Source organism: Narcine bancroftii, chromosome 2, assembly GCF_036971445.1.
Source record: "Narcine bancroftii isolate sNarBan1 chromosome 2, sNarBan1.hap1, whole genome shotgun sequence".
NCBI lineage: Eukaryota > Metazoa > Chordata > Chondrichthyes > Torpediniformes > Narcinidae > Narcine > Narcine bancroftii.
The window spans coordinates 252,966,040-252,993,242 of record NC_091470.1 but is presented as its reverse complement, the minus strand read 5'-3'; positions in this window follow the sequence as shown (position 1 = coordinate 252,993,242).

Genomic DNA, 27,203 nt, shown 5'->3' with positions numbered 1-27,203 from the left:
ATATGTCAGGAAGTTTGTGTACCACAGACTGCATGAAAATGGAGATTGTTGTTGTATGAGTAGTTACATCGAAAGTTATATGTGTCCTCCGTTGTATGCACTGGTTGTATGACACTTCATTAAAATCTGAAGTTTGGTTCCATTGTAGCCAATACAAACAAATATTCAGAAGCGAATTTCTATGTGTTGACATTAGGATACAGCAGGCATTCTGTTTTCTGTTGGTTCAATGGTTCCATGGTTGTCAATGACACAACAATTCACAGGAATTCACTCTGCCAGCTCAAAGTATCAGCATATAAAATAGTTAACGTATTCTGCCTTTCAAATAGACCTTTGCCCTGTTGGTATTTGCAAAGACAATGCAGGTTTTTTTCTTCTTTACAAGGAAGACTGAAGTCAGTTATGGATTCCTCCCTTAACTGGCAGAGGCCAAAAAAAAACTCTTAGACATAAAACAGCACAGCACAGGAACCTCCCCTTTGGCCCGTGAATCAGTGCTAAACATAATGCCCAAAATTGCACCTTACACGATACAAACGCGATGATGATGGCAAGCTGGCCTCCCAAAATGTCTTGGGTGCAGATGGCTTTCTAATGATACAGGGATATGCATCCAGTTGTCGAGGAGGTGAGAGCTCTTTACAGGGTCTCAATCTCAAATTCAGCACTGAACAACATGCCATGCTGCTACAGAAGTTTGGGAAATGGTGGAAGCAACTACATCAGAGTGGGTGATGACAATCACAGCCACTCAATGTTTCTGAAGGCTTGCTGTTACTTCTCATTCTTGTTTAAATAATGGCACTGAATTGTTTGCTGACCCTTCCTCTCTCTTTGCAAGGCAAACAAGGAAAGTTGTGTACCTGTTTACATGACAATAAATTGAATCTTAAATCTTGTTATCATAACCAGAGAGTTCTCAGTCATCAGCTGGAACAAATGTTACAGCTTCTGCCCATGCATTGTTTGTTTCTTAATAGTTTTACCCCTTTTCCTGTCTTTGGAAGATCCCCTTCAACTTTTTAAATAACTTGCACTATCTTAGAAAATTCCAGAGATTTTTCCAGCCTACATTATGCTTTCTGAATTGAATGGCAGTCAATTTATGCACAGTTATACCACAAAAGCAGCTTAATATGGACTGCTGCCTGGTTTGTTTGTAACGTTAGTTCAAGGCTATGGGTTTGGCAGGACAGCTTAATAACTGCTGTCTATGAACATGTTCACATGTAAATTATGGAAGTTCATGCACTACTGAATGCACTAAACACAAATAGTCCCTAAGTGTAAAGGCAGAGATTCTCTGCCCTTGTGTCGGGAGGCTTACCTCCCTGAATGCACCCTGGCCAGCTCCAAGGCACCGACTGCAATCCCTCTCAGGGGAAGGGTCACTGGCAGAGTGCTGCACTCCACCACCCTGCATGAATGTACTGCCGCAGCAAGCGGCTGGCTCGGGGCGGGCTGTTGACATCACGGTGACATTGTCAGCCCGTGACCCATGTCACTCACCCTTCTCCCTCCATGACCCCCTCAGGGCTGGGTCAGCCAGCTGGGGCCATCAAGGGGTGGCCCGTCTGGGCTGTGACAGCCCCACTGGTCGCTCTGGTACCTCATCGGGCTGCTTTAGCCTTCCGGACCACTCGTCAGTGCCAGCGGCTTAATACACAGCAGAGCAATGGCTGTTATTGCTACCCACAATCCTCCACTGTTCTGGGAAATGCAGAGTGGTTCCAGCTGAGTGGGGAATTATGGGGAGGGAAGACAGCCATTGCTCTGCTACGTATTTATGACGGGTGGCGCTGCGGAAACAGTCGCCCCGCCTACAGCGACTCCGGAGGTGCCGGTCTGTATAAAAGCAGCACTGGAGCAGCCTTTTAGGGCTGCTCCATGAACAGGTTAAATTTTTATCTGGCTTTGCAGCCGACCTCTTGCCGAGGCCCAGCATGAAAACACCTGATGTTGTGAATATTTGTGCGGATATACTCTTTCTAAATTCAATTCAATTGAAATTAGTTGGAGCATCATTCAGAGGTGATCAGCAAGACTATTGACAATTATTTGATTATTTGTGCTGAATTCCTTCTGTAATTTTGTCGACGTAGATCAATAATTATCCAGTAGTGGGGAATAATCCCTCTGAGTCTCATCAAGCGCACTTGATCAATGTTGGCTAATCAGATATCACCTCGCTGACCAGGCACAAATGACCTAAACACATTTTCTAAAACTGAGACGAGTCTCCACAAGGTCTGAGATTGTATGTGATGCACCATGAGGATATAATAGACTTACACAAGTGAAAATTATGTTTCTTTTTTCTATTTCCTTGCAGTGCTTATGTAAAATGGACAGGAAGCGCCCCATGGACAATAGACACTTTGTTTCAGGTGCCCTCTGCCTTTGGAATGAATAGGCTGACTCCACTTCTTTGAGGGCAGGACCAAATTCAACTTTTATTGTGAATGAATTACTATCAGCAATGGTATCAGTACATCTCATTGTTGTGACAGCTAAACCTTCCCTTCACATCCCTTTCAGTGCCTTAACAATGACAGTCAGACATTGTCCTGGATGCTCTGTGCAATATTACTTTAACTCATCAATCTGTCTCAATTGGATAATGATCTGTAATCAGTTTCTTACAGGGGAGTCTATAAATTGACCAGAGCTTCTTTCTTCTCTGGAGGACCCCTTATGTTCACTTCCATTTGTGCTAATGCTCTGCCTTTCAAAAGAGTAAATATCCATTCACAAGGCCTTTTCTGCTCAGAGACTTTGGGCTGTGTTCTGTTGATTTTTCATGGTTCGCTTTCTAAAAGGGTTGAAGGGATGACATGCCAGCTCTCCCTGGGGTGCCCCTGTAGCCCAGCCACATCACAAGGACCCGCCATTCTCATTAAGCCTGACCCGTCATTAGCTTGCTTTGTGTCAGCTCCCTTGATCGAAGAGCTGGGCTGGCTTGGCACGCAATTCTGAATGGGAAAGAGGAAAACAGGTCAGCAGCCACTAGTTATCAGGCTGGAACTGAGGCATCAATGGATTTGGGGATTTCTCTGTTTTGTTCATTGCTACATTGAAGAGTTGGAAGATGGGTTGGGGGAGGAGGTTGTGGGGAGCAGTCTCCATTGACTGAGTGACTTTGGATAAGTGCCTTATGTAGGAAGTGCCTGAGTGGTTTGCTTAAATGCTTAGCCATGTACAGATAGAAATCAGTACACCTGTTAAATAAAGCCAAATAGCCAACCCCCATTGTGAGAGCATACCCACCTCTTGCTCAACACAAAATTTACTTGTAACGGGGCCGTGTCAAGGAAGGAGGTGCTCAATACTTGTTCGCTGTATTAAAGGCAGTTAGCAAATGGGAATAGTACACAATGGTAGTCTGCACATGGGTTAAACAACTCTAAAGGTGACCAGTTTCTCTGCTCCGCGTGGTAGAGTTCTGGAAGTTTTCACATTTTTATTCCTGAAGTAAAGTCTGCTTCTTTGAGCAAATTTCCAGCATGAGCCCGCTTGTGCGCTGAGACATTTCTTTCTGCAGGCCATCAATGAACAATGAGTGGAATTCAATGCATCGGGCAGCATCTATGGGAAGAAATGGTCAGTTAACACAGCCCAGGATCCTTTATCAAGCCTAAAGTGGGTGATAATAAAGAATAATCAAGTATATTAAAGTGGAGGGGGGTGGGGTGGAGAAACTGGGGAGGGGCTAAGAGGAGACAGGGAATTAGACAGAAGGTGGGAGAGATTGAGAGACAGGTAAAGGGAGAGGCCACTGGGAGGGTGCTGGTTGGAGAGAAAAATAACAAGGAGTGGGAAAAGACAAGATGGAAACAGTAGAACCAGACAGAGGTAGGGATTACCTAAAAATAGAAAAAATAATATTCATGTTGTTGGGTTTAATATGATCAATTGTTCCTCAAGTTTACATTTGGTCTCACCCTGACAATGGATTCTGTTTGCTTTCATGGATGCAGGGGAGGGCGGTGATTTACACAATGCTGGCCAGCTCACTGAATATTGTTTCATTATTTCCCCAAGCCCAAATAAGTGGTGCAGTAAATACAAAGGCTTTTGGGAGGAAACTCTGTCTAGGGACCTTCTGCTACTGGAAATTGAGGAGCTGAGGCTAGATGTGAAGCCCCTCAACACCTGGAGGGTGTATTAACCCAGGGGACCACATTAATGGTAATGCTGCTATATAGGATAATGAATGGTGGACATGACAATGTAAACACATTAAATCAATAGATAATTTGCAATATGAACATATGACATTAAGAATGTAAACAGACAATTTTCCTTTTCATAAGTTTTTTTATTATGGTGAATGAAATTTATTTTTGAAATAAAAGAAATCTGCTCCACACTCCCGTGAAGTAGTCTGATGATGAAACTCCCTTTGACCTCAGTGAGCGAAGATGCCAACCTATGCTTTTCCTTCACCCTAAATCCATGCCCATTGTAACATACAACAGGCCCTTTGCAGGTTTGAACTCAGGATGCTGCCCTCCCCCCCAAAGACAGGATGTAAAAGTGGAGGTGATACTGGTCATGGCACAGAAAAAAATAAAGATGCTAATTTCTATAACACGTTTCCCAAGCTCAAAACCTCCTCAAATGCCTCACAGTCCACGAGGTGGTAGAAAATAAATGGTTAATTTCCACAAAGTTCCAAGAAACAGTAGACATTTTGAACAGATAATATTTTTTTAGTGCAATTGGTTGAGGGGTACATACTGTTGCAGTGAAGAATTAACCCCTCCTCCTCATTAAAATAGTTTCATTGGGTTATTCACATGGGAGAGCTGATATCACTGGCATCACTAGGGGCGTGCGGACGGCACAAGGTGACACCATAAAGACTGTCTTTAAAATTTTTGAGCAGTGTTTCAGCAGAAATTTATTTTTTAATAAAAATATCCTGTATTTAGTTATAACAACAAAAACATTTTTCGTAAGACTATTAACTTGGCCCTGACCTGCATCTCCTCCATTCCCTACTCATCTGCCCTAGACACCCCCCCGCCTCCAGATATAATAAACACAGAATCCCCCTCATCCTCACCTACCACCCCACCAGTCTCCGCATCCAACAAATTATCCTCCAAAATTTCCTGCACTTACTACAGGACTCCACCACCAGACATATTTTTCCTTCTCTTCCCCTCTCTGTCTTCCGTAGGGACCCTCCATGACTCCCTGTGCACTCTTTCCTCCCCACCCACTGACCCCCCCCACCAGAACCTTCCACTGTGGCTGTAGGAGGTGTAATTCCTGCACCCTCACCTCCTCCCTCACCATGGTCTGATGTCCCAAACAGAGCTTTCAGGTGAAGCAACACTTCACCTGTACCTCCAAAAAACTCATATACTGCATCCAGTGCATCCTCTGTGGCCTTCCCTACATTGGAGAGACCCGTCACAGATTAGGAGATCGCTTCACCCAGCACTTCCTCTCCGTCCGCAACAAAAATGACCTCCCCGTAGCCAACCATTTCAATTCTGAGTCACACTCTCAAGTTCTCATGGCCTTTTACACTACCCCACCCTGACCACCCTCAGATTGGAGGAACAACTCCTCATTTTTTGTCTGGGCACTCTCCAACCCCAGGGCATGAACATTGAGTTCACTGCATTCCATTAATCAGCTTGTTTCCCCCCTACCCCCCACCCCCTTAATTAGTTATTCTGGTTCCTATTTCCTTTCTCTCTCCACCTAGCCTAGACTCCTCCCCCCACCTCCTGCGGTGTCCCCTCCCCCACCTATCATCTCCCACCCTCATCACCCCTCCCCCCTCCACCTTTTGTTCGGACATCTCACATCTTGATGAAGGGCTCCAGCCTGCAACACTGGTGATGTATCTTCACCTTTGGTACATAAAGGCACTGTTTGACCTGCTGAGTTTCTCCAGTATTTCTGTGTTTTTCACTCAACCATAGTGTCCATAGAATCCTGTGTTTTACCCCTACCTACAAGGCGAAAACAGATCAGCTCATTGAATGGTGTACGGCAACAACATTGTGCTCAACATCAGCAAAACCAAGGAGATGATTGTGGACTTCAGGTGGAAGTCAGAAGAACACGACTCAATCCTCATCAAGGGTTCAATAGTGGAGAGGGTCAAGAACTTCAAATTCCTCAGTGTCAACATCTCCGAGGATCTGTCCTGGAGCTTCCTCGTTGATGCAATCATAAAGAAGGCTCGCCGGCAGCTATACTTTGGGAGGTGTCTGAGGCAGTTCGGTAAGTCACCAAAGATTCTCATAAACTTCTACACAGTGTGGAGGGCCTTCTGGCTGGTTGCATCACTGCTCGGTATGGAGGCGCCAACTCTCAGGTCAAGAATAAACTCCAAAGAGTTGTTAACTCGGCCTGAGACATCACAGGCCCTGGACTTCACTCCATCGAGAACATCTACTTGAGATGGTGTCTTATAAAAGCAGCCTCTGTCCTCAAAGCCCCACCACCCAGGCCATGCCCTCTTCACTCTGCTACCATCAGGGAAAAGGTGCAGGAGCCTAAAGACACAAGGACAGCTTCTTCTCCACTGCCATCAGAGCAATCAATGAACCAAAGACACGGCTTTACTTTTCGTGCACTATTATTATTTTATTTTATTTTTATAGTAATTAAAAAACAATTCATACAGCACGGTAACAGGCCAATTCAGCCCACAAGTCCGTGCTACCCAATTTACACTACATTATCCTACAGTCCCGGTACCGGAGTCCCCAGAGAAAACCCACACAGACATGGGGAAAATGTACAACTCTTTAAAGACAGCACAGGATTTGAACCCAGGACCAGGTCTGATTGCTGGCACTGTAATGGCTTTTCGCTAACCGCTACGCCAACTGTAAGATGGTTATAATCTAAATGATTCCTGACAATAAATCCGGATTCTAATTCTGATTCTGAACTCTATACTAATTTACTTTTTGAATCTTTTAATGCGCTCTAGTCAGAGCTATTTTTATTACCTAATTACAATGATGCTTTGAATCACGTGGTTTCATCTGCACGCGCTACAAGCACGCCCTGGTATTTTCATTGCTGTTGGTGTTTTAATAGTCACTGCTTTTGTCAAATTTTCTGGTCTTTTAGCTACATTATGTGGTAATTTATATTTGTGAACCTATATCAATAACCTTTTTGAGAATGAAGTAATTATTAAAGGAAAATAAGGAGAATATCAAAAATGACTTCCACTCAGTTACAGAGGAGGTCCATGGTGGTGAGGGGGGTGACACCAATACTAGTGATGCCACTGGGTGAAATGGTATAGGTTTAATATCTTGACCAAATGTCGTGTGTTCTGATGTCAAAGCCATTCCTAACAGAGTGTCCAGAAGTGGGTTCGGTCCTCCATCACTACTGTTTTTTTGACACTCATGCCTCCTTTCATAAACCCAGGGATCCGTGATCTTTTTATTTTAGCAGCTTTCATAACTTGTCCTGTTACCTTCAAAGACCTCGATATTTCAGCCTCACATTGTTTACTATGGCTCCTGAAAGATACTAAAAGATTAAAGTTCACACTGATGTTTCTCTACACATAAAATGTGATCAGAAGAGGCCAAAGAGTTTGGTGTTTAGTGACTTTTCGGATAGATGTCATTGAGCCAAACCTTCATTTACTTCTGGAGAGCAATGAGTTTATCTTTTCAATGTAGGCAGCAGGATGGCAAAGACTGATCTCATTCCACTGAAGATCAGCTGTATCCTTTCTGCTGATGTGGCTATGCCATTTAGAATTGATTTGGGCTAACCTGTAGGCATTGCAGGGCAGTGCAACTCAATGTGTGCCTCTCCCCCTACTAGATCAAAAGTCCTTGCAATACCATAAACTATTATTATGCCCTTCACTTGCATTTTAATGGCTCACTGTGAGAAGCAATTTACTCCCTTAATCTGTGACTCCTAAAGAAAGAATGACTTGGGGTTTTTTATATGGAACTGCCATAGTTCATAAATGATGACTTATGATAAAATATTTATGCACCATAAAATCTCAATTTCTCTCTGGATTTGCGCAGTCAGGCTTAAAAATAGTGTTTTCCAGACTATTTCCCCTTTCTCTTGGTGACAGAGACATCTGATTTCTGTTTGCTTATTTCAAATCAGACAGTTTCGCCACTTGCATCTTGTAAGCAGTCATATCTTAGTGGGAGTAAGTAATCCACATTTTTGTCTCCACAGGAAGAGCGATCCAGGAACATGCATTGTTTTTACCTTGGCCTTGTCCCACAAAGCTTGCTATAAGCAGCAGCTCTCAGTCACTCCCTCTGACACACCTCTGGACTATGAAGCCCTTCACCGAGCATCAAGCGATTGTCTTCCACGCAATCAAGAACCTTATTTCTCAAGAGGGCTTCCCTCCACAGCTCAAAACCCTATTGTGCCCGACCACTGTCCAAGGCACATAAGCAGGACTATCCAGACAGACCCATTGTTGCATCCTACCGTTTCCACCCTAAACATATATTTTGCTACTTCCCTGGACCTGGCTGTATCCTTTCCCTGCTTTCATTGTGTCAAGATGAGCAATAGAAGAAAAGGTACAAGTTAATCAGTGGTATTTGTTAAGCTTTGATAAGCAAACTGACTACATCCTTCCAGCAATAATGGCTCTAGCAGAGGGGTAGGAAGGAGAATGTGAAGAGGGTGTCTAATTTGACAATTTCTCTCACACTTTAGCAATGCTTCAGGAGGATGCTTTATAGTCCAAGTCTAAACAGAAAATATTCAGGGTACTCATCAAATTAACAATAACTAGCAATTCTGTTGTACAACAAACATCATCCGTTAAGATGCCAAACCTATTGGAAAGATCTCTGTAGGAGTAATCTCTGGTACTGAGCCACATAAGGAGATGCTAAGGCTGATGACAGAATACTTGGTCAAAAAGTGGTAAAGAACAGCTGTGATGGTAAATGCTTCAGATGGAGGAACGAGCCCACTTCTGGACACTCTGTTAGGAATGGCTTTGACATCGGAGCCCATGACATTCGGTCAAGATAGTAAACCAATACTATACCAGCCAGTGGCATCACTAGGATTGGTGTCACTAGGATTGCGGTAACTCATGTTGACACTCCCCACCTCGTGCCACCCACCATCCCCCCCCCCCCCCCCGATCATGGACCTCCTCTGTAATTGAGCAGACGCCTTCTTTGATTTTTCTCCTTATTTTCCTTTAATAATTACTTCATCCTCAAAAAAGGTTATTGATATATGTTCACAAATGCAAATTACCATAAAGATAGTAAAGAGTGAATTTAAGGAAGAAATAGAGACTTGGGGGCAGGAGGTGGCATAAAGTTTGAACCTGTGCTGAGTCATTAAATTCAGGCAAATAATAAGATTTTCTGGCACATTTTATGTACCCCCTCCCAAACTTGTTTTTTTTTTAAACTTTATTTAAGATTTTATAACATGAATAAAATAGAAAATTACATTTAAAAAGAATAAAAGTAAGATAATAAAATTACAGTACCTTATCGGTAAACTAATTAAACTAACCCCCCCCAATAATTATTACACAACATTAATAACCTAACTTAAAATTAGTCTAACCCCCCCAAAATAAAGAGTGAAGAGTTAATAAAATGAACAATATTATATATAAGAAAAAAAAGCCCACTTACAAAAAAAAGATAAAACATAACAAGCAAAGATACTAACAAAAAAAAGTTATCAATACTAAAATATCACACTTAAAAACATATTTAAAGCAAACTTAAATGCATATATATTTTACAAACGGAGTCCACTTTAACCTATAAAAAAACATCCTATCCTAAACTGAAAAACATATCCTTTCCATGGTCAAACAGGATTTCATCTCCAAATGCCACCTATCTAAAGTTAATATATTTCTGTCTTTCCAAGTAAGTGCTATACATTTCTTGGCCACAGCTAAAGCTAAATAGATAAAGGAAATCTGATAATCCTTTAAACTTAAATCAATTAGTGATTGCATATTCCCTAATAAAAATATATCAGGATCTAATACAAGACAGATATTATATAAACTATTAAGTATAGATTGAATACCTTTCCAAAACTGTTGCAATCGATCACAAAGCCAGACAGTATGCAAAAAAGTATTAGCCATCTGGTCACAACGAAAAAAGCAATCCGACTTACTAAGGCCAAACTTTTTTAGTTTCTCCGGTGTTAAATATAACTGATGTATAAAATTATAATTAATCATCGCTAATCTAGCATTAATCAATTTCCGAATACTATTCTGGCAAATTTCCATCCAGGCTTCTCCTCCAAAACTTGTTAATCCATCTTACTCTTTCAAACTCGTCAGCTTTCAATATTACAGCATCTATTCTTCTATTTTTTTTTTACATTTCAGATTACCAGCATTCAATAGGAGATGCTGGAAATATTTAGTAATTCAGATAGCGTCAATTGAAAAAGAAACCTTTCACCTGCATTTGAAAAGAGAGAAAACAAGTTAGTTTAAGTTGCAGAGACGGTAGAATAAAAAGTTAGGCCAAGTTTGCTGTGAGTGATGTTAAGGAGAGAGAATGCAAACAAAGGAACGTAAAAGCTCGAAATGTAGATCTGTAGGTGTAGCACTATCAATTATACCGACAGACCAGAAATCGAGATTAATAGGCTTTAATCACTATCAATGTACAGGCTGTTTGCCCGATTCCAGGGCAATACTGAGGGTGGGGATTAGGTGATACCGCCTTTATTAGGAATCTTGAGGGGGGAGGAATATAGTTTCAGGGGTGGGCCAACCTGCATAATGCATGTATTACAGTGTTCCACCACTGTAGGAAATTGGACTATTAATAAAAGGAAAAAAAAACATCCAATGACTATCCTTGGGGCTCTTGAATTGCTTAATGATGCTTCTGACTTTCCTCAGAATGAATAATGGCTTTTAACATGTAACAATGTAAAGGCCATTTATAACCTTTTGTTTTATTTTTCCACCCTTCCCACTCTTGTCAAGTAAGGGAGGTTGTCATTTTGTTGAGCCTGTTTGTGGATTTCAAATTTTAACAATATTATAAACATGACCCCTTCAATGAAAATAATGCAAATAACAATGGATGTTGCATTTGTAAGGGGTCTGTAGGGCAACCATTCTCATTTGGGGCCATATGACCCCCCCCCCTCCCCAGGGTCCTCAGGGGGGGAAGGGGGCATGGGCTGAAATAATAAAATTATTTTTATGTTTCTGATGCAGTCAGTAGGAGTAAAGTACGGAAGAAACCAATTAGACTTAACTCTTTCCCAGGGAAGGGGGCCCAAAAATGTTGAGAGGAGTCCTAAAGGGGCCATAGCCAAAACAGCCAAAAACAGGTTGAGAATGTTTAAATTTTAAAATTTAAATTACTTTATTAAAAATTTTAAATTTAGACATTCAGCATAGTAACGGGCCCTTTCAGCTCATGAGACTGTGCCGTCCAATTACACCCAATTAACCTACACTCCCTGGTACGTTTTGAAAGGTGAGAGGAAACTGGGGCCCCTGGGGATATCTCACGCAGACATGAGGAGAACATACAAAATCCTTACAGACAGCGTGGGATTTGAACCCCATCCCGATCGCTGACACTGTAACTATAGCCCCTTTTTCACTGGCACCTTGTCCCAGGAATTGACGGCTAATTTACTGGTTAAGGTTCCAGTGGGAAAACAAATCATTTGGCACGTTGGCATCAAATCACGCAATCTCGCACCAGGGATTGATGGCCTCAACCCCTACTCACATCCCCGGTGTCAGCTGAAGCTGGTGTGCTGATGAACCCAGTGTGAAAATGACAGGTCACACGGGACGTTTCCGGTTGAAGGTAGACTGTCCTATCTCCGGGGATGACTTGTGGTCAATGTGAAAGCAGGTAATGTGTCCCAGTTAAAAGAGGCCCAGTGGGAACAGCAAAATGGCTTCTTTAACCTGGACACTGAACGGCCAATTAACTGGGATGCCAGTGGAAAAAGGGCTAGTGTTGCACTAACCGCAATGATAACCATGCCACCCTACTTGCTGCTGAGTTCCTTAGAAACTACTCCACCCTCTGCCAAAAGGATTTACAGCAGTGTTATCACTGTTTTAAAGTGGGGACGCAACAGCTAATTTGCACATAGCAAGCTCCCACACAGAGCAAAGTAATAAAGACCATATAAACTGTTATAGTTATATTGAGTGAGAGATAAACATTGGCTTTAGGTCACTGATAAAAGCTCCTCTTTAAAACGATGCTGTTGGAACTTATGTGGCCACCTGAGAAAGCAAACAGGACCTCAGTTTAATGTCTCATCTGAAAGTCATTCAGAATGCACTGATGTACTCCATTACCTCATTAAAAGGTCACAAGGCCCTGGCACATAAGCTAAGTGGATTGCTTTGCAGACAGAAGCATTAAAAAGAAGCACATATTTATATTCCCTGCACATGCAATGGAGTTTTCTCTCCTCTCTTATGCTCTGTAACAAATGATCCAGACAGGCAGAATTACTTTGTGGCCAACTCCCTTTGCATCTCTCCCCCACTCCAGAGCTACAAGGCAATCAGCAAAATCATTTATCAATTCAAAACTGGAAACAGAGTATTGTGGATATCAAAAATATTCAATGAGCAGTCTGACCTGGTCGGTCTTGATTGATGATTCAGTGAGTGGCGTGTGACAGTCAGGACTATATTTAGTTTGTTGCCACTGCAGTTTCCATTTCCATCGTAATGTGGCACCAGACATCTTTCAGCAAAGCTTCCTGTGGTAACCACTTCCAATGAAGTGCAAAGGGATCTAATGGAGCAGGAGGAAGATCTGGAACTGGCGACTAGGCACTGAGAGGTTGGCCCCACCCTGATGAAGCAGCCCATTTGATTGGCATTCCAGCAAGCACTTTAAACATTCCCTTCCTGCACCAACTGTGCAGTCTGGTAGTGGTATATGCTATGCACAAAATGCACTGCAGTTATTCATATAAGCCACCCTGACACCAATTTGCCTCAAGGCAAATTATTGCAGATGTTGGAAATCTGAAATCTTAACAGAAAAGGCTGGGTAAAATTGAGGTCACCTGCATCAGTGGAGAAAGAAATGGAAATAAGATGTTTCTCTACCTCCTGAAACATTCCATTGTTCATGTCCTAATATCTGTGTATCTAACCGCTATGGTCAGCAATAGTCGTTAGCACAGTGCCAGCGATCAGGACCAGGGTTCGAATCCTACGCTTTTGTACTTTCTCCCATGTCTGCATGGGTTTTCCCTGGGGACTCCGGTTTCCTCCCATTGTTTGAAACATACCGGGCATTGTAGATCAATTGGGTGTAAATTGGGTGGCACGGACTCGTGGGCCGAAATGCCTTTTACTCTGCTGTTGTGTGTAAATTTAAAATTTAAAGTTCAGTGGCAATGTTTCCTTAGAATGCTTCATGCCGTTAAAAAAGATCTACCCTCATGAAAATTGCTGTTAGGGAAATGTGTTTTTGGGAATGAGATGCCAGAAATTGAATCAAATGAGGAAAGTGGCTGTCTATTACCTGTAATTTCTAGCAGCCTTGCCTGTTGCCCTTCCATTTATAATGTGAACTAATTTCTTGTATTCAGGTGGTTCAGTAAAGGCTTCTGCAGTCCAAGTCTCAGCTGAATGTGTCTGCCCAGATCCCAAGGTCTGGGTATAATTTTATTGTTTGATCGTAATAACTCAAGACAGGAAATAATGGGTTCAAAGCCTGACCATTACCTAAATTATCTGTGCACAATGAGTTATATTTTTTATTCAGTTGCCCAGTAAGTTTTTGAAAATGAGAGCGGATGGTATGACATTGAGGATAACATTGTGGATGGGACCTTGGATCACGAGACAGGAAAGTCAGACATCCCAAATCTTTGTTGGCTCTAATTGGAACAATGCAGTAGTTCCCGTTGTTCTGACATTTTGGATAATCTGATGCACCTCTTACTACAAATGACCACAGTTTCTCCAGCCTGAACCTTGTGTCAGAAATGAGTCAGAGAACAAATGGTCCATCTCTTATCCAATGACATTTCAGGATTGAGAAAGAATCATGGAGACATTGGAAAGCAAGGTAGGTGAGAGGCACATTACACAAAGAGAAATCAAATGAAAAAAGAAAGGAAATAGAAACAGAAAAACTTTTTAGGGCTTTTATGTTCTCTAAGACAAGTTACTAACTTGGAATGAGGCTATACTATTTAAATTGTTCTTTTATATGTTGCAGAAATTGATTAATAATGTAGGTATACTAATCTCCAAAGGTTTATTGTAACAGGTCATTTAAGACACTATATAAATGGAAGAATGTTTCTTTTCTCAAAAGATACTTGGTCAAGTGATATTATTCTGCAGCACATTTTGTGATGATTTTTTTTCACAAATGTAGCAACTTTATAAAAGTCTGGTAGATTGAGACAGAGCACCTTGTGGGCTTCACACTGAAAGGATTGTGGTAGTGAAGGAACAAAGCTTTGGTGATGTAAATTTCACCCAATTTCAAGTCTGCTGTGCCTTTCTTCACATTAATTCATCACTTTCTGCTTTCTTTATTTGCCAATTATTTTCCACAACCCCCTTCCCATGGACCCCTCCAGAATTGTTGCCCTTTTCAGGAAAATAAAACTGACTGAGTCCACTATGTTCATATACTGTAAGTTCTATCATAACATCCTCTGTGGTCTTATGTGTGTCCTCTGAAGCCCTATGCCTTAGTGCTGTTTTTAATAGGTCACTTTAAATGAGGAGATCAATGAAATGATAAATGCAAATAGAGCACAGTGTACCAATAAAAAAATTATTTGAATTGACCCTTCCCATTGCTTATCCTTTAATGTAATAGGTTCAGAAAGGGCTATCTTGCTTTACTGCACTTGCATCATTTTTGCAGTTGTAAATGAAATAAATCCCATGGGATTTTGCTGGCATTGGATCTGCATGTAGCCAGTCTTTGTGTGCTTGTGTCATGAAGCATAGGCTCATTGTGTTTCACAATGCAAAGCTTCAAGGATTTTAATTGAAAGTCTGCATAAGAAATATATCCAACAACTGCACTGGCGGTGGAAAAATGCAGTGATTATACAAAATTGACAACTATTAGTTATTTTATTGCTGGTTTTCAAAGGGTAAATTGTTGAAGAATTTATTTAAGGGATTGGCCAAGTATATAAATGAGTGACAACAGCATATATTTAGTGAGCTTTGCCACATGTGAAGTGCTCTATTGCAAATAAAAGTGTTTCCTTCAAGGGTGATTTCCTTTACACACCATAGCATGTATTTAGTAAGCCTCTTAAGCTGCAGTTTAATCCACAATAAAGATTTCTAGATGCCTGCCTAGTGAAAAGGAAAACCAGTAGTTAGATGAAAAATGCTGATGGAAATACATTGACAACCACAAGATGTGATGGCAAATGTAATAGTCAGATTGTGTAATGTTCAGGGCAACTGTTCAATAACTTCAAAAGAAAAATACACCAAGCTCGTCTGGCATGCCAATTAAGAAGTAGTACACATGGAGTCAGAGCCTGCTGAAGTCAAAATGACATCATTAATTTTTGATATAAGTAAAGCTTTCTTGGGGGATGCAGTCTACTATGAATTGAATGAGCATTTAGGTGGCCACGAGTCAAAGAATTTTGCAATAAAAGAGGATATTACTTTTAGCCAGAAGCAAACCAGACAATTTGATGCGGTTATTGACACTGTCGGGCATGAAAGTGCACCAGTTTGCAAAAGTGTATTCCTTCCACAAGGGCTATTGGAGACAGTTTACAAATTAAACCAGAATTAAGAACACTTTGTAATGTCTCCTGCAAATCTGTCAGTGATGATATTTTACCATTTGGGAATTATTTGGCTCTGCTAATAAATAAAGCTCTGTTAATCTCTCATATTTAACACTCCTCCAGCGAAACCAGACTTTGTTGTAACTGCAGTAACTATCAAGACAAGTCAATACCGCACAAGGTGTTGGTCCGACCACACTTGGCCAAGTCATTAGGTATTACCAGTATATGTCAGAAGAAGATAGGTTCTTGATTGGGAAAGGAACCAAGGATTACAGGGAGAAGGCAGGAGAATGGAGTTGAAAGAGTAGTAAATCAGCCATGATGGAATGGCAGACTGGACACAATAGGCTCGTCCTATGTCTTAGAGTATATTGTGCAGAGTTCTGGTCACCAGCCATAAGAAAGGTGCTGGAAAGGGTTCAGAAAAAGATTCACAAGAATGTTCCTAGGACTAGAGTGCTGTAACGAGTTGATAGATAGGAAAGGACTTTTCTTCATGGAGCATAGGATGCTTTGGGGTGGGGTGGGGTGGGGGGGGTGGGGGGGGGAGGTGACCAGATAGAGGTTTGTAAAGTCACGAGGGACATAGTTAGTCTGAGTCTTTTTTTTCCAGGGTAAAGAAATCTATAACTACAAGGCACAGATTTAAAGTGGGAGGGCAAAGATTTAAAAGAAATCCAAAGGACATCTTTCTCAAACAGGATATTATGCATGTGGAATAGCTACCAGAGGCTGTGGTTGTAAAATTGAAATGATTTTTTAGGCTGGTACATGGATAGGAAAGAGCTAAAGGGATGTGGCCTGATTGCACGAAAATGGGATTTGCTTTGATGGACAACATGTTGGCATGGACAAGTTGGGCAGAAGGGCCTGTTTCTGTGCTGTCAAACTTTATGACTCTGGAACAAATTTCGCACCATCCTTCTCTGTTCCTTTATATTTGATTATTTCTACTTTTGATGTTCATCAACCACAATATGAAAATACATATCTCCAATGTCAACTTTGGCTTACCAATCAATTTCTTGCAATCAGTTGCTGTACTGTTGCCATGGCAATTTGGTTGAACATCCCACTCAACACTCTTAAACTAAAAATTGTCATGCAACAGCAAAATATTATATAAATTCACCCATGAACCTAACTCAGACTGAAGATTCCACTTCTCTTTCCACAAAACATGGCACCCCCACGCAAACAAATAAACAAGTCACATTTCCAGTGTGAGATAAACTGTAATTCTAAGAAATTGTCTCACTGAACTTGTCAGAACATTTGAGTCATAGAGAGATTTAACACAATAAATAGTACTGATCCAAAATGTGAACTGGCCATTTCTACTCATGGATGCTGCAGGACCTACTGAGTCCCTCCAGCTCCTCATTGTTTGCTCAAGATTTCAGTATTTGTGTTTCTTCACAAAAACAAATTCTTTAGTCTCTCTAGGCCATCCCAACCATCACACAAATCCTACACTAATCTCATTTTTTTAAAATTCTCCCAATTTTGCACCAGCCCCCAGATTTTACCACTCACATACACACTAGCAGGCAATTGAAGGTGTAATGTTCCTTTTATCGTCATGCAATAATACTAAACCCCCATCAATTACCACAAAAGACTGAGGTTGTGAAACTGATAGGCCTTTATTGACGATAGACTAGAGCAACAACCAAACTCATCCACTGATCATGGCAGGGAGACTGGGGACCAGGCAAAGGGATAATGGGTAGGATTAGTCTTGGGAGGCAAATCCAGCCAGCTGTAGCCAATCACAGTATAACAGTGATTTAGCGCAAATACATAAAAATGTAATATATAATATAACTTAAACTTCTGTCTGTCTTAAGTCAGAGTTGCCATGAGCATTTCCCTGCACCCCTAATAATAGGAGGAAGAGAAACAATAGAGAATCCCTTCAGAGACATTGAGTGCTCGTGGATTTGCCTCCAGTGCTTCCAGAAACTGTGCAGACTTCTGTTCAAACCATTGGCAGCCTGAGCTCCTGGCCCAAGCCTCCGATATGATCAGGAAGCCTTCAGCGCCTAAGGCTCTTCAGGAACCCTTAATTGCCCTAAGCCCCCTTTTGAATCCCAGCTCTGATACCTGGTTCCCATGAGCCAGTCTCCAGTAGCCCGCAGCCTCAGGGCATTCTTCGACTGTGGCACCAGCAGCTTGCAGCCTATGTGGGCCCTTCAGCTGCTGAGCACCTCACTTGTCCAATTACATGGTCATCTTCCTGTAGAGTGGTCTCCCTTGTTTCTTTTTCTGAATGATGGTAATTCTCCCAATTACTGGTGCCCTGCCACAGTCCGCAGCTCCACCAGAGTCAGCATCAAATTACTGATGATACGGTTCCACCACATCTTGAGGTTTGCTCATCTCTGAGTATAATTTGTTTCCTTCCTTGTTATCATAAGCCTGTCGCTTTGATTTTCTGGTTTCTGATTATTGGCCCTTCCAATATTCTTTTGCTGATCTATTTCATGAGTATTCATTAAAATTTTGAACATCCTGATTAATTCTCTTAACCTCCACTGAAGAGAAGAGAATCATAACACACTGCATCTTACATAATCTGAGTAATTTCTCCTTCAAAATGCAGTCATTAGAGAAAAGATGCATTCAACTTGCAATGTCAAAACCTTTTCATTAGTATTATCTCCCGGTGTGACTTTTCGCACAATTATCTCCATTCTAGTGGTATAGTGGTGCCATGTTATCTAGTTTTCTATCTATTATCCTGTAATTTCCAGACAACCCAAAGATATTGTTTTTTTCCCCACATGTTTAACATCTTTTATTTTCTTTCTCCGCACATGTTTAACATCTTTTATTTTCTTTCTCCCCACATGTTTAACACCTTTTATTTTCTTTCTCCCCACATGTTTAACATCTTTTATTTTCTTTCTCAGGCACAAGGATGGATCCTTTATTCTTCAGCCATTCTTATTGCTTGAAATCAAATTGAAAACTCACATCAACCACAGTAAGTTTTCTATCCCAACTGTTTGATGCTTAGTTACCTATCCTTTAAACACGTTAATCCTTGTTTTTAAAATCTCACAATGCAGGTAAATGGGCTGGTATAAATGCCATGGAAATGTCAGCATTGATATTATGGGCCAAAGGGTCTTTTTCCATGCTATGCAATTCTATGACTCTATGTCCTACACACCCTCCATCTTTGAACAGTCCCTTGTAATTTTAATTCCATGGTTCACACCCATTACTGGGTTCTGACATCATTCCAATGAAACTCAAGAGGAGATGAAGGAACAATACTTCAGCTTTCAAATGCAGCATTTGCCATGCCCTTGCATTCATCTTCAACCTTCAGAGAATAATCGCTGCTCCCATTTTTTTCAGGTGGTGATGAAAATGGCGGTCAGGCAGTATCTGTGAAGAGAGAAACAGAGTTCATGCCCTTCAGCAGTTGATTATAATCATTAGGCTAGTTTGCGGCAGATGCCAATGTCCAAAAAATGCACATCAGAGTCTATTTTAATTTTGTTGCCAACTCTGTGCCAATGTCTGACAGTTAGATGGTGGAATAGAACAAGAAAAATTGGAAATACTCAGCAAATTTCAGATTTATTGTCGGAGTACATATATGATATCACATACAACCCTGAGATTCTTTTTCCTATGGGCAAGGCAGGATTATTACTTAATGCTAGTGCATAAAAAACTGTACATAACTTACACAGGCAAACAAATAAAGCAAATAATGGAAACAAACTGATAGTGCAATACAGAGAGGAAAAAAAATCAATAAAGTACGCAAGTCAGACTCCTTAAATGAATCCTTGATTGAGTTTATTGTTGAGGAGTCTGATGGTGGAGAGATAGCGGCTGTTCCTGAACCTGGTAGTGCGAGTTTCATGGCACCAAAACCTCTTTCCTGTAGCAGTGAAAACAGTGTGTGCTGAGTGGTGTGGATCCTTGATGATTGCTGCTGCTCTCTGATAGCGACATTTCCTGCAGATGTTCTCAGTGGTGGGAAAGGTTTTGCCTATGGGCTGTGTCAATTCCCATTTGCTCAGGGGAATTACTGTCCTCATACCAGACCGTGATGCAGATCTGAGAAAGAGAAACAGAGTGATTGTTTCAGGCCAGAAACCTTGTCCGAACTTACACTTCCATCATTTTCTGCTTTTATTTCAACTTTCCACCATCTGCAGTTTTTTTAAAAATTTTCAGTGATCAGGCAATAGTGCTTGTTTTCAGTAGGTGCACATAAATGATCTATTCATTGAATCTTTGCAACTCGTTATCCAGAGTGGTCATGAACACTCAAACATAGGCTCAACACTGAAGGAACTAAAGGTCATGGGAAGAGAGTAGGAGGGGAGTTTTACAAGCTAATGATATTGTGAGGTAATGAAATAATGTATTCTGCCTGGATACATGATGTAGCACCAATGCAGTCATTGATGTAGCGGAAGAAGAATTAAGGCTGGTACCCTAGACGGATTGGAATTTTACAAGTTAATGAAATTGTCACACGAGACAACAGGTCAGCAACAATCTAATTGAATTACAGTGTGGATTCAATGACAACATCTATTCTTATTTTCTTAATTTTTTTTTTCCTGTAGCATTTTTTTTTCTCATGTTACATTTAAACCTGTTGGCTGTTCTGTAGAAATAAGACTGCAGCCAAACTTCATACATTTGGATGTTTCCTTACCATGGAATCATATAGCTTGGCAGAGAACATTTGGCCATTGCACACATGCCAGTTCTTTAATAGATCCCCTAATTAATCTCATATTCCTTCACATTTCCTTCAATTTTTCTATTTCTGTCTCCAATTTAATATTTGTCTTGCTTTTGGCATCATTCCAGAGAGTCACATTTTAAAATAGAAATGTTCAAATAATGTAATTTAAGATTATTTTTTTTCCTGTCAAAATCTTACGCAAAATAAATCCTGAACCATCTAAAAGTTGTTAGCAATTGTTCCAGTTTGGTTTGGCTCAGTTCCAGGTTTTGTTCTGCCATGATAATCCATCCTTTCCATTAGCTGACTTTTCTGTTTCCTAGCCTTGTGGTTGCAATTATACAGGTGTGGTGCAGTAGGGTTGCCTTGAAAAAACAGAGTTAGGGCTAGGGTTAGGGTTAGGGTTAGGGTTAGGGTTAGGGTTAGGGTTAGGTCCTTTCAGGACATGCACAGCACGTGAGGTACCTTTGAAGTGGAGTCACTATGGTCTTGCATGAAGCATGTGGGACAGCAAGATATCATAAAAAAAACTGGGTGGAGAAATCCAGAAAAGTTGCATTCTGATCCTGTTCATTTGGGGCTTCAATTACTGCTCAGAAATAATCCCATTCCACTTTCTCAAAAAGTACCTCAATTTCACATCATATCTCAAAAGATGGCACCTCCAACTATTACACAAGACTGGACTTTTGTGCTCTGGTTTCTGTAACAAAACATGAATCCCATCTTGGTGATTCAGCCCAGAATCTCATTGGCAGTGGCACAACAGATTACTTCAGTAGATGAATTGTCATTTCACAAGGATGGGATTCAAGGAGATGTGTCACGGCTGGATCTTGCCTGCCAATTATGAGCATTATGGCTATTGGAGGCTTTCAGTGAAAGTGACCAATATTCCCATATTCCTGGTCCTTTTGGTGACACAATGGAAAGTGTGTAAAAAGTTACGGAAGGCGCCACTTTATCTAAATAATTACCTATTTATTCTCAGATGGCGAGAGCTACTGACTGACCATTATTTACACCCCATTATTAATCACCGCTGAGCTGAATGGCTTGTCATTTGAGAGGGCAGCCACATTGCTTCAGGTCTGTAGGGATTTCCTCCACTGAGGTTACTGGGAAACCAGAACAGCTTTTACAATATTCAGAAATGCCCATCATCACTAATACATCTCAGCTGATTACTTGAAATAAAATTTCTCAATTTCCATAATTGGATTTGAGTGCATGTCTCTGGATTATAAATCCAGCATTCTGGATACTGGACCCATAATTAAACCACAATGGCACATCATCCTGTTGATAATCACTAGTAATTTACTTTGAATTGAATTGATTATTGTCGTGTGCACCGAGAAACAACGAAAAGCTTTGTTTTGTGTGCTTTCTGGGCAAGTCAACCAATCCATAATACAACAGATAGTGCAAGAATGAAAAAAGCAGTGCAGAAATGATCATGACAAGAAAATATTGATAAAATATCAACAGCTAGAACAAGAACAGAAATAAATTATTGAAGTAAAACTGCTGGGGATCATCTGTTACTGAATGCCTAGTAAAACAAGCCCAAAGGAACATTTCTTTGGACAAGGATTCCTTATTTCCTTTAATCCATTTAACTTCTCTGATCATCCAATGAGACAGGTGGCACAGCAGCACTGACAATAGCGCTGTTAACTCGCCTCTCTAAAGACCCGAGTTCTTTCTTGACCTCTGGTGCTGCCTGTATAGAGTTTGCACATTCTCCCTGTGACTGTGCAGCTTTCCTTCAGACACTCCAATTTCTTCCCTCATCCCAAAGATGGGCAGGTTAGTGGATGAATTGGCCTCGAGTGGTCACTGAGTGGTAGAACCTAAGGAGAGATGATGGGAATGTGGGAAGAAGATATTGTGATGAGTGAGATTCTTAACAGTTGATACAATCTTGGTAGACAAAAGATCTGTTTCCAGCACTTTATGACTCTATGGGAATATCCTTTCTCTTACAGCAATGCTATTACAACATCACTGGTCCAAGTTCAAATCTGGTGCTGTCTGTGAGGAGTTTACACGTTCTCACATTGTCTGTGTGGACTTCTCTGGGTGCTCAGTTTCCTCCCACCCTCAAAAAATTATGGGGTTGTAGATTAACTCGAGAGTAATTGGGTGACACAAGTCTAAATGGCCGGACTCGTCTTCTACCATGTGGTAAATACAATGTAAAAAAAAATAAAAATGAGCATCTGGAATGAAAATTTGATGAATAGCCTTAAATATTTTCCTCATTCAGGAAAGCACACAAATAAAATGAAAGTAATTTGGAATTTGCTTAAATAGCATCAAGCTAGCTGGCTTACAAAGGTCACATGCTTGTGGATGATGCAGAGATTCAGGATTAAGGATTGTTCCCAGGAAAAGTAAGGTACTATATTTTCCATCTGCTGAATGTTCAAAGCCATCAGATGTGCATGATTTTTTTAAAAAGCAAAGCAGAACCTCAAAATGATATACGATTTGAGTTTATTGATCGGAATTTATAGTCATGAAGAAGTCATGAAATTCAGTGTTTTGAGGCAGCATCACAGAAGAATCATCGTATGATGACCATCCTACAACATTACTATATATAAAAAAAATGTGCGAAAAGTAAGTGTTTTGGGTTCATTGATTATTCAGGTATTTGAAGGCAGCGGGGAAGAAACTGACCTTATGCCGCTGAATGCCCGTCTTTGGGCCTTCTGTATCTTTTTCCAGAGGGTTGCAGAGTGAAGAGGGGATGACCTGGATGAGGAGGGATTTGATGGAGTGACGTCTGGTGCCAGTGATGTCGCAGGCTGAGTTAACCACCCTCTGGAGTTTATTCTTGTCCTGAGATTTGGCGCCTCCATACCAGACAGTGATGCAACCAGCCAGAATGCTCTCAACAGTACACCTGTAGAAGTTTACAATATAAGTACAATGTACAGGTGCACATCTCCATCGGGCACACAAAACTCAAAACGGTCAACCAGTTTACCTATCTCGGCTGCACCATTTCATCAGATGCAAGGATCGACAATGAGATAGACAACAGACTCGCCAAGGCAAATAGCGCCTTTGGAAGACTACACAAAAGAGTCTGGAAGAACAACCAACTGAAAAACCTCACAAAGATAAGCGTATACAGAGCCGTTGTCATACCCACACTCCTGTTCGGCTCCGAATCATGGGTCCTCTACCGGCACCACCTACGGCTCCTAGAACGCTTCCACCAGCGTTGTCTCCGCTCCATCCTCAACATCCATTGGAGCGCTCACACCCCTAACGTCGAGGTACTCGAGATGGCAGAGGTCGACAGCATCGAGTCCACGCTGCTGAAGATCCAGCTGCGCTGGATGGGTCACGTCTCCAGAATGGAGGACCATCGCCTTCCCAAGATCGTATTATATGGCGAGCTCTCCACTGGCCACCGTGACAGAGGTGCACCAAAGAAAAGGTACAAGGACTGCCTAAAGAAATCTCTTGGTGCCTGCCACATTGACCACCGCCAGTGGGCTGATAACGCCTCAAACCGTGCATCTTGGCGCCTCACAGTTTGGCGGGCAGCAGCCTCCTTTGAAGAAGACCGCAGAGCCCACCTCACTGACAAAAGGCAAAGGAGGAAAAACCCAACACCCAACCCCAACCAACCAATTTTCCCTTGCAACCGCTGCAATCGTGTCTGCCTGTCCCGCATCGGACTGGTCAGCCACAAACGAGCCTGCAGCTGACGTGGACTTTTTACCCCCTCCATAAATCTTCGTCCGCGAAGCCAAGCCAAAGAAAAAAAAGAACAGGTGCACTGCAATTCTTACTTCCTGCAGCTACACATGTGCATAAGATACACCAACAATAATAGCATAAATTTAAATCACAGTGTGCTGTGAGACAGAAAAAGAGAAAATAATATAAAAGGGTAGATAGATAAATATTCAAAGTTGACGCTTCAATAGTGGAGATAGATCTTTGGGTGGTCCTGGAGTAGTTTATGGTTAGAATAGTTGAGGGGGGGGGGGGGTTCAAGAGCCTGATAGCAGTTGGAAATGGATAATGTACTCTGGCCTTGCTAACAAAGCTTTTGAAGCCCACATCCCACAAAGATTTGCAGTTTAGAAAGTTAGTTGACTTCCAGGCCCTTGGGTAAGAACACATGTAGAGGAGAGAAAAAAAAGCAGGAAGATTTTGGAAATCAAATCATATTTATGCATAAAAACAGGAATCAACAATAGAGATTGTAGATGATTTAAAGCCTGACACTAAAAGTGACATGACTTAACTGGGAAGCAATATTTGAAGCAAAACAAAATGGTGGCGCTGCCAGAACTGCTGTGATTGCAGTGTGTCGCTGGTGCAGTCCTGGGAGAGTGCGGAGTGAAAACACAGTGCCGCTCTGCAGGGTCCCCCAGCCTGGTTGTATTGTCAATGACTCCGTAGAGGCTTAAACGATCTGTTAAAGGAGTCGATAGTGATTTATTTAAAAATCCTGCAAACACAGAGGTCTGTGCCCAAAATGGGGCGGCTCCATTGGGGAGCAGATCATGAGGAGTTGCAGACTCCAGGGGAGCAGCAGACCAGCGCAGGGCACCAGAAACAGGGAGAACACCCCCCCCTCCCCCTCCAATTTAGAAGGAGAAGCTTGGGAAATGATCCTACAGGGAAGGTGACCTCAGCAGTGGACCAGCAAAAGGCTCGGTGGCTGAAGGGCCTCAGTGCTGAAGTCTTCTTGATCGTATCGAATGTTTAGACCAGGAGCTCGGGCTGATAATGAGTTTAACAGGAGTCAATGCAGCTGCAGAGGCTGTGGGAACACTGGGGACCTTTAGTGGCTCTGAAGGAACTCTCTGTTTATTCTCTTTCTCTTACTATTGGGGGCACCTGGCAATGCTCATGGCAACTTTTAGTTTGCCTTATGGCAGACAGAAGCTGAGGTATATCATGCATATTGCATTTTTATGTGACATTAAAAGTAATCGTTGGTAAATAATAATTAAAAAGGTGCAGAAGATGTGAATCAGAAATGAGAACACAAAATGTTGGAAAAACTCAGCGTGTCAGGCTGCATCTATGGAAAAAGAAATGTTACCTGTTTCTCTTCCCACAGATGGTGTCTGACCTGCTGAGGTTTCCCAACCTTTTTTGTATGATGCGTCTCACACCTGAAATGTTACCTGTTTCTCTTCCCACAGAGGTTGCCTCATTGCCAGTGACCGATTCTTTTGTCAATGGGAAATTCAGGAAATCAATGCATTTCGTGAAAATTAATTCCAATTTGTCGGATGTTGGCTTCATTATGTGATAGACAGAAATCTCTCTTCAAGGTGGGACTTGAAGATAGGGTGTGGAGTGGATGTATTTATTTACTGTTTTAGAAAAATTTAATTTTGATCCAAGTTTTATTGCATGGATGAGATGATTGTACTTGTGTCCTACTGCTTCAATTCTCTCTAACTTTCAACCATCGCAACCTTTTAATCTCTGATGGGGAACCCGTCAAAGGGTGCCCTCTAAGTCCATTGCTTGCTGATTTGGTCATAGAGCCATTAGCAATTGCATTTCAAAGCTGAGAGGCTATCTTAGGGATTTGGAGGAAGGGAGTGCAACATAAAGTTTCCCTTTCATATTAAGCCCTGACACCTCCCTACCTTCTATGTTGTTTTTAATTTAGTCAGTTTTCAGGGTACAAACTAAATTTGCATAAAATCAAACTGTTCCCTGAGAATACAATTGCATCAATGTATACTAACTTTCTTTTGAAGGTTGTGAAAGATCAATTTACATATTTAGGTATTACAGTTACAAAATAAAAATGTGTCTTATTTAAGAAAATTTCCTTACCCTGTTAAAAAACATGAAACAGCACTTACTGCAGTGGTTGACCTTGACAACATCTTTGCTGGGCCGCATTAATTCTATGAAAATTAACTTTTATCCCTAAATCATTTTTTGACTCATTATTATATCATCCTACATCTGGAGGACTAAGCAATCTCAATTAAGTTAAGTTCACCTTCAGAAATCTAAAAGAAATAAGACGCATGGGACTGCCTAATCTTTGATTTGATTTCTGGGTGGCTAATATCCGAAACCATACATTTTGGATACACTTTCATAAATGACTTGACTGTCCATTGTGGGTGGCACTGGAGTTGCATACAGTTAAAAATCTCTCCATTCCAGCTTTTCTTGCATCCTCACTTCCTTTATCTTTATATAAATCTATTGATAACCCTGTTGTTAGGCACACTTTAAGGATGTGGGCCTAGCTCGGAAAGCATTATGGATTTTATGGTTTTTCTCTCTCAAGCCCGATTCTATCCAGTCATTTCTTCCAAGCTTCCTTCCACAATTCTGCATTTCAAGAATGGTATAGACTGAGTATTAAATGTTTTCAAGATCTTTTTGTTGATAATTGCTATGCATCATTTGAACAACTTACTGAAAAGTTCAATCTACCTAGTACCCATTTTTTAGATACTTGTAAATCTGACATTTTCTCCACTCTCAAATGCCTAATTATCCTGGTGTACTGGATATGAACATTGTTGATGTGTTTTTAATTTACAACCCATTCTTAAAGGTTTATTATCTGTTATTTATGATAAGATGGCAGGTTTATGATCTGCCCCTCGATAAAATTAAATACGCAGGGGAACAGGATTTAAGCCTTTCTTTGTTGGATGAGATT